Source organism: Solanum lycopersicum, chromosome 12 (genome assembly GCF_036512215.1).
Source record: "Solanum lycopersicum chromosome 12, SLM_r2.1".
NCBI classification, from domain to species: Eukaryota; Viridiplantae; Streptophyta; class Magnoliopsida; order Solanales; family Solanaceae; genus Solanum; species Solanum lycopersicum.
The window spans coordinates 49153080-49161572 of record NC_090811.1 but is presented as its reverse complement, the minus strand read 5'-3'; the positions used below and the strand labels follow the sequence as shown (position 1 = coordinate 49161572).

Genomic DNA, 8493 nt, shown 5'->3' with positions numbered 1-8493 from the left:
AATAAAAGAAGACAAAAAATAATTTATGTATGAAAAAAATTAAATATACCTTGAACTTTGATAGAAGAATCATATATACCCACCCCTAAATATTTTTTTTAAATTACAAGTCATAAATATAAATTTAAAACTACTTTTTTAACTTTCGTTAAATGAAGGGTATATGTGAGCCATTTTATAACGGCAGGGGTATATGTGAGCCGTTTGTATAACGGTAAGGGCATATATGAGCCACTTTTATGACGAGGGGTATATCACCTCTAAGTGACAAAGTTGAGGGGTATATCAGACCCTTTTCCATTTGAATATTGTGATTATGACTATGGGTAACTAAACTCCATAACTAGGGTTGTGGGAACCATAGGCGAATAATGAGGTAAAAACTAACTAAAATAACAATTCTAGAATAGTGTCTTGCATGTATTGATAATTCTTTCGCTTAGAAGTCTTTTTAACAGATGACAAATGTTAGAACTCGCCTTAATGCTACTTGCCGGACCAAGGAGGTAGATAATAGGAAAAGAATTATCAACATAGATTTAGTGTATACTATCTAATAAGCTAGTATTGATTGGTACGAGATAATAATTTAGTCAAATATCGAATATGATACTTAATATGAGGTAAAGGTAAGGGTTAGTATAAGAACCCGCGTAGTCGGACCAAGGTGCGGTGTAAAATTTTCTAGATGTCGGATCAAGGATTTAGAAATACATAACTTATCACTTTGCATGTAAGATACTAGGAAAGAATTGTTATAGTTAGAATTATCAAGTTATGAACATGCGGGGAACACGTAAACCCTAGTTACTTTTATTTTAATTGATTAAACTCCAAAATTTGAAGCTGTTAAGTGTCTCCTTTAATTTTGCTAGTTATTTTCATTTATTCAGAAATAGAAAACCCCCCTTTTATCATTTTTGCTTTTCAAGGAAGTAATTGACTGAACAATAGTAATAATAGATTGAAGTTAAGTCTAAACTATTTTCCTCGTGGGAATGATTACAACCTCACTAGCTGGGTTATTTACTTGACACGAACGCTTTACTTCTTATTTGAGAAGTAAGTTTGAGCGTATCAACACGCATACACTCAATTATCTACACGCAAAGAAAAAAAGAAATTAAATATGTGTTAAACAGAGCAGGTTAAAATGTGATGTTTAAATACTACGACGATATATGAATACCTTCCGAAACCAAGATATGTGATGATTATTTTCTTCGTATCAAGGTTAATCTGTATGTGCTTTCCAATCTTCGACAGAAATAGCACTTCCACTCCCATCAAGTATTTCATCAAGATAACTCTAAAACAAGGAAGTGTTGATACTTGAGATAGTTCTATTAGTAAAATCTTGAGAAAAATGAGCTATTCAAACACCACAAGAAAAATAATCTTTAGCGAAAGGAAATCCAGTTGTTAAAAGTCTATAGCGATCGGACAAAATTGATCGTCACCTGTCGTTAAAAGATCCATCGCTAAAGGTTAACGACCGGATTGCACATCCGGTCGTTAAATATCATTTAGTGACAACAATATATCCAGTCGTTACACTTTCTTACAACGACCAAAAGCCCCTTTGTTAATGCTTTGTTGGTCGTTATAACTTGAACTAAAACAAAAAGTTACAGTCGTTCTAATTAGTTTTAGCGCCCATGATTCCTTTCGTTTAGCGACTCAAATTTCCTTTGGCAGAGAGTATCATTTCATTTTCTTTTCACATGTAATAAAATATTTTATATAAAATTGTATTGTTAACAAAGAACTTAATCATCACATTAATAACTTAGCTTTCTTAAAAACAAACATTTTTTACACAATATCTAAAACTATGCATGTTCGACATAGTATCAAAAAAACATACATGTTCGACATTTATCAAATCTTAAAATTTGGAGAAAATTAAACTGTGGCATAGGTACAAACAAATGTCTTTGCACTAACAATAAAATAATAATAATAAAAAATCCTCTTGATCTAGCTCCACAATTCTTCAACATCATGTTCTTAAATCTTCAAGCTCTTCATCTGTTAAAAGAACAATTCCATGCCAATTGATTAGTAATAGAATGCCGGATAGCTAGTAACTTAGTTTTGGAACCAAAAAAAAAAAATCTAATCATTGAAGTAGCAAAATGTGATTTGCTTCACTTGTAAAGCACTCTATGAAGCATGTTTGACGCAAGATAATCTCAATAGAAGGAAAAATATAAATATTAAAGAGATGCTATATGTCCAAATAATATGTAGAAACGTACAGTCTCCTACAAAATGCTCGTTGCTACAAATATCTAGAAGAGACTTGAATACCAATCTCTCCAGTTACATAATCCCTAGTAGGTTAATCTCTTGGTAGGAAAGATCAACCTACTATGACTATAAAAATAAATTAGGAAGAGCTTGTCAACATAAAAGAATTTGAAATATATCAAATGTGAACATGAACTATCTTAGAAAAATATTTTTTTGTAAGAATTTATATCAATCCATGCCATCAATTATTTCCATGACATGGAAATTAACTGATTGACTACAAACAATCCTTATATATTGTATTAACAATTAATATATGGTTGAAGGAAAAAATCATTGTTAATACAATTTTCATTCGGTGCACATCTTCAAAATATTATTATTTTGAGTAAAGAAAATCTGTTGTATTTTGACTATATGAAAGTTATGAGGTCCCTCCTTTTGACAAGGTATACTCATGATCAACTAAACAATTGTTTGAGTGGTAGCCACTAACGAAGTTCACCGTACTGATTTAAACCAGACAAGCAATATTTACAAGGTCTGAATTGTGCATAGGCTAATATGTCAAAGTGTATTCCCTATTGTCAAGACTTCGTGACTAGTGTATAAGTTTTCTTCTATAAAACTACATAAAGACCAATATCTAGGCTAGTGAATGGCTATTAAATATGATTTCGGTCGAAGTCAAAGGCTACACAAAATTGGATTAAGCTTAGAACCCTTAAATTTATTTAAATGATTTACCTAAAATCTACAACTTTATAAACCATCCACTCATACTTAAAAATATCTAGCATTCTTCGAGAATTAGGAACTCTACAATATGATTCTTTCAAAATTTAAGCAAAACAGCCAAGTGACAATTAAAGCTTAACCAAGAATCTATATATGAAACCACTTTGAGCAAACAAATTACCTTCAATAATTCTGGAGTTGACAAAGCTATTCAGACTGAGAACAAAGACGAAGATACAATTGAAAAGCTACTCAAAGCCATTATTAGACTTTGTACTGAAGTGGATAGTATGAACAATGAGATACAAAAGCTAAAGACTAATGAAGATAACCTGAAGTCTAAAACTAATATAATTCAGCAGCATGACTATAAAAATGTGGAGCTACGTCTATCGGAAGACGGTAAAATTCCAGAGATAAAAGGAGACGATGGGAAACTCCCTTAAACCCATAATGTTCAAAACAGTTTTAGAAGAGAGAATCCTTGTCGTAGGAAAAATGTTGATACAAAAGAGATGTTGATATAAAACTTATATCAACAACCACAAAGAAGGAAATGAAGTGTATACTATAAATGTAAGCTAGGAGCTTGTTTCCAATTCTTTACCTTTCAGTTGTTGCTGGAGTTTTGAACGGGATTGCCACACCATTTTCTGCTTCATCAATAAGGATCATTGGAACTCAACTATTTTCTTTAACTATAATGCTTTCCTCTAGCGTTGACTCACTTGATCTTCTTGCATGTTGACACACAAGAACCTTCACTTTTGCTTTAGTTCTAGTCAAAAAACTATCTAAGCAATAACTAGTGGAAAACAAAGGGAAAAGTACTTCAATATAGTTTTGAATGCATATGTATCTACTACATCCAACAAAAAGCGAATACCGTCTACTTCACCTGAATTGATAGGGAATGAAATATTCAGTATAACCTTCAAAACAAACTATGATTCTTGAAGAAGTATTCATTGTATGTAAGCAAAGACTTCCACCCTCCCAAAAATGAAAACATATTGAGGATATATATATTATTGAATATTACCTAAACATGTAAACTAATTAAAAGTGGGATTACCATGAGTCGAACTCTATTTTGTAGTATAATATCAGATGTAAAACTATCGGTGGAACTAGTTGCAACAGTGATCATTCAAGGAGATAAATTTGTGGTTGTCTGACTGAACCAGAGGTTACTTCATTTCCAATTGAGTGCAGAAAAAGTATCCCACAATTAACATCATGAAATGACCCCAAATAAATAGCATCACTTAAATAATCTCCTTGGGGAGCATCAGGGTCCAATGATACAGAAATGACATGAACTCCATCTCTAATTGCATCATCAAATGCAGCCAACATATCAAAATAATAGCAACCAGAACTCCAAAAAGTTTCGTACAATACTATCGTAGCCATTGGGGCACAACCTCTAGTTCTTGCTCATGCCAAACCTATAGAAATTATATTAGCGACATAACTCCCAACATCAGTTGAAGTTGTATTACTTGCATTACTAGTAGTGTCCCTAGAAAACTTGAAAATTAAGCCCTTTTTATCACTGGGCCAAAGGTCACACTTGCGTTAGTGGGGTCAAAAATTAATATATAGATATAAACCCACTTGACCCACTGTGGGCCGCCCCAGGTCAGCTACATAACCACTCATTCACAAGGATTTCAAAAAATGCAAAGAAGAAATTGGAAGGTTGAAAAACTGAATAAACTTGAATTAGAGATATTTTAAGCAAACATATCTGATTATTCGCAAAAGATTGAGACAATAATTGATTGATGAGCGATTAAACTTACCCTACACTTGATGAAAAGTAATAGAATAATAAAGAAACTATTTTCCCCAAATTCAACCATATGCATCTTAATGACAAACATAGAACGTTTTCAAAGTAATGTTATTTTAGTCTTTTAAATACAAATAACCTGAAATGAGAGCCTTTACGTGACAATAAATTAAGGGGCCGACTTGGTTTTGTCCCATCGATCACCTAAATTAATGATCATATCTTTCACCCACATGGAAAATGTTGGTTGCAATTAAGATAGCTTGATCTGAATGCAAAAAGAAATTATCAAATGTATCAATTAAATCAATGGTTACATTATATTGTATTTGGTGGGAAAATCTGGGATTTCTATTGTTTCATCACCAATGAACCCTATACAATCCCGTGAATAAGTTGTATTCGGGTTTTTCTTATTATTGAGATATCCAGATACCACTGCAGGCATTTCTGTTTTGTTTCCACACTAAAGACAAACAAAAAATAATTAGTGTTTCAGTGGACATGTAAAGTAATTAAGATATACAAACTGAATTATTACCAGGAAGACGAAATTGATTTCTATGTAGCTTCATGTATGAAACTTATTTGATCAGTAGCAATCAAAAATATGAACGACCGACCATATACCATACTATTATTGTTAATGATTGGCAATAAAGACAATTATTAATTAAAGCCTGAGAACGAGTTCCGGCATAATATAGGAAATAAGGTTCTACCTGAGACAACTTCTCTGGCTACTTTTGCATGTTGCATTACCAATATTTTCTTCTCTTGGTTGTTCACAAGAGCTTATGATAATTTAGCTGATAGTTTCTTGAAAGTTTCACTAAGTTCTACATCATTGGGAACTGTTTTAGATATGACTTCAAGTGATTGAATGTTCTGATTCAGAAGAACCTTTAGTAGAAAATCGAGATCATAAATAAAATGGGGACTGCACTACACCAATATTTCATTAACTTTTGTACCGTATATCTCCCACTTCCTATTATCAGCAAATACAGGTGTTTCGGGGGAAAGTTACAGGTTAAAATTATAGGAAAGTAAGAAATAAGTTGAAAGAGAAGAAACCTGATCATCAGGGAAATGGGATGAAATGGATCCAGCAGTGCTTTCAGCTTCACCACTCAGACTATTCTCTGATGACTTCTGTTAAAATTTGTGCGCCCACTATCAGTCAATGGATAAGGTCCCTTAGCAAACTCGAAGTAGAATGAAGAGTCAGTAAAGATAGAAAACAACAAAAACAGTTTACTTGGAAACCTCCGTGCTTAAGGGAGTAAAACCACGACCTATCACACATGATTTACAACCGTTGTCACTTATCTTCACAAGCAAAAGTAAAATCCGATTACAACAACATGAGAAAAAGCTAATAATCTCACAATCAAGCAATAATTCTATTGCTTGAAGAGCCTAAGCAGAAGTCACTTTGCCCACTAAGCTATCACTACTAGATAACTTAGGATTCACTAAGCAACACGCAGGTTGCCCACTACATCACCATGCTCTGAAGGACCTACAATTTGACTAAGCAACAGACAAGGTTGCCCACTAAATCAGTTAGACTCAACTAACTTAGACTTTTCAACAAACTAAAAGATCATAGTCCTGTATATATCTAGGAATAGATTTACAATATACGTTGAGAAGAAATACTCCTACGATAACTAAGATTCCTGTCTGATTTGAGTTAGTCTTTGGAATGCTTCTTCACTTTTTTTTCTCAGCCTTTTGCAAGAGTTCTTGAGATGTTTTTCAAGTTTCAAAAACTGAGATTGTGACTTTTGGATGATATGTTTATGTAGAATAGTCAGAATCTTTAAGGTCATGCCATTGGCCGAGATTTTTGTTACTTTTGCTTCTGTTGGAGATTGTGCACCAACTTTTGCACTTTCTCCAGCTAGCAGTTTGTGTGTATGGTTCAAATTGGGATCAGGTCCCTTTACAAGGTCCTTGGTCTTGTTATATCACCAAGACTCCAAATAACATTTTTCACCTTTTTGATGATGACAAAATATACACACAATACCTTCAGTTCCGCCTTTCTATCACAACCTTATTTTAGTTCTCCTTACTTTAGTTCCCGCTGTCTCTCACAACCTTATTTCAGTTCCCCCTGTCCATACTTCAGTTCCCCCATTCTATCACACCTGAGAACCCAATGATTTTCCCCTTTTGGCATCATAAAAGGAAGTGCAGTAAGACAGCAAAACAGGTAACATAGTAGCCTTAGGGAAACAAAACATTAAACAAATAGTAGACAATAGATATTAGGCAGAACAAAACAGGAATCAAACCCATTGCACAAAAGGAACATTCAATATATTAAGATTAAACTGAAATAAAAGAACCTTGAAATTTGCCACACAAAAGAGAAGACACATGAACAAACAAAGGAAGACTATGAGGAGAGAGGCTGCTGGGACATGGACTTAATGATGATGGTAAGTCTAGCATTGGATTCATAATTGTCCTTGATTGCCTTTTCTTGTAACGCAAAAACCTTGGTCCTTGCTTCCTCATTTTGCTTATGCATCTCTCGAACTTCAAAGGTACCAGATCCCTCAATCTATGCCTTGAGCTACTTAACTTTGAGTATAGAAATTTCAGCATCTTTGCTGCTCACTCGCACAATCATTTCCTCCAATTCACACCTCACTTGGTCTTACTCTGCTATCAACTGAGACTCCTTGCTCTTTGGATTTCCCTTCCGTTCGATGCACTTGCATTCCACTAGAGTATTCACAGTTAATGATTGCTTAACAACCCCACTTTCCCTGCCGCTAGTGGGATGTTCAGATATGGAAACACTTTGGCCAGAAAATACTTGTATCCCATTCTATTCTTTCCTTTTCGTTCAATCACGATCTTATAAATATGTTCAAGCATAAGTGCAAGGAGATCTAGTGGTTCAAATTTTCACAGGGATTCCATGGTGAATAAGTTAGGTGGCAGAAATTCTCTTCGAGGAAGAAGAACCTTGCTGAAAAATTCAAACACCAACTCATACTCACCCTTCTTTAATTTCTTAAAAAGTCCAGCACATCGGGTTGTAGGAATTTTAGAACATTCCTTGAAAAATTCTATAGAACATGTTTTTCCAATAACAAATCTGATCCTCTCTCTAGGTACTTCCAAAATGTTTCCAAGTAGATACTCATCCAAATATATTCTTACATCCCCACCCTGGTGTTGATACTACCATCCTCATTGAACTCAATATTATATTAAAATTCACGTACCTCTTACTCGTGAAGAAAATGAAACTTAGTGTCAAACAAGTGAAACCATGACTAGTGACCATAATGTCATCCAGAGACTCCATCCCAGGCTTCTGTATGATATCCCCAAGGCGCTTTGGGCGCATAGATTTTCAATTATTGTTTGCTTGCTGGTACATCCATCGTCCAGATTCAATTGGGGACCAAGTTTCTGGTAAGATATTTCTGGTTCAACCTCTGGGGTTTCTCTCTTCCTTTTCTATGAATCCTTCTTCTTTTGTGGAGCCTTTCCCTTGCCCTTTTCACCATTTACTTTCTTGCTCACAGATGATTTAGATGTATTTTGTTCTTCCATTTTGGACCTTCTTCTTTTGACTATATTTCCTTTCATTTGATAGTTCTCTCACCAGTTCCTCTTCAAATTCTTCAAAAGAGACTTCCACTACCTTAATAAAAGAAATTTGAAACCGA

The 8493-nt window shown here is 34.0% G+C and overlaps 1 pseudogene; it reads right to left on the bottom strand.

Moving 5' to 3' along the window:
* Nucleotides 1-3462: 3462 nt before the first annotated feature.
* LOC138340404 (subtilisin-like serine-protease S) lies at nucleotides 3463-8168 on the bottom strand (annotated as a pseudogene).
* Nucleotides 8169-8493: the final 325 nt, after the last annotated feature.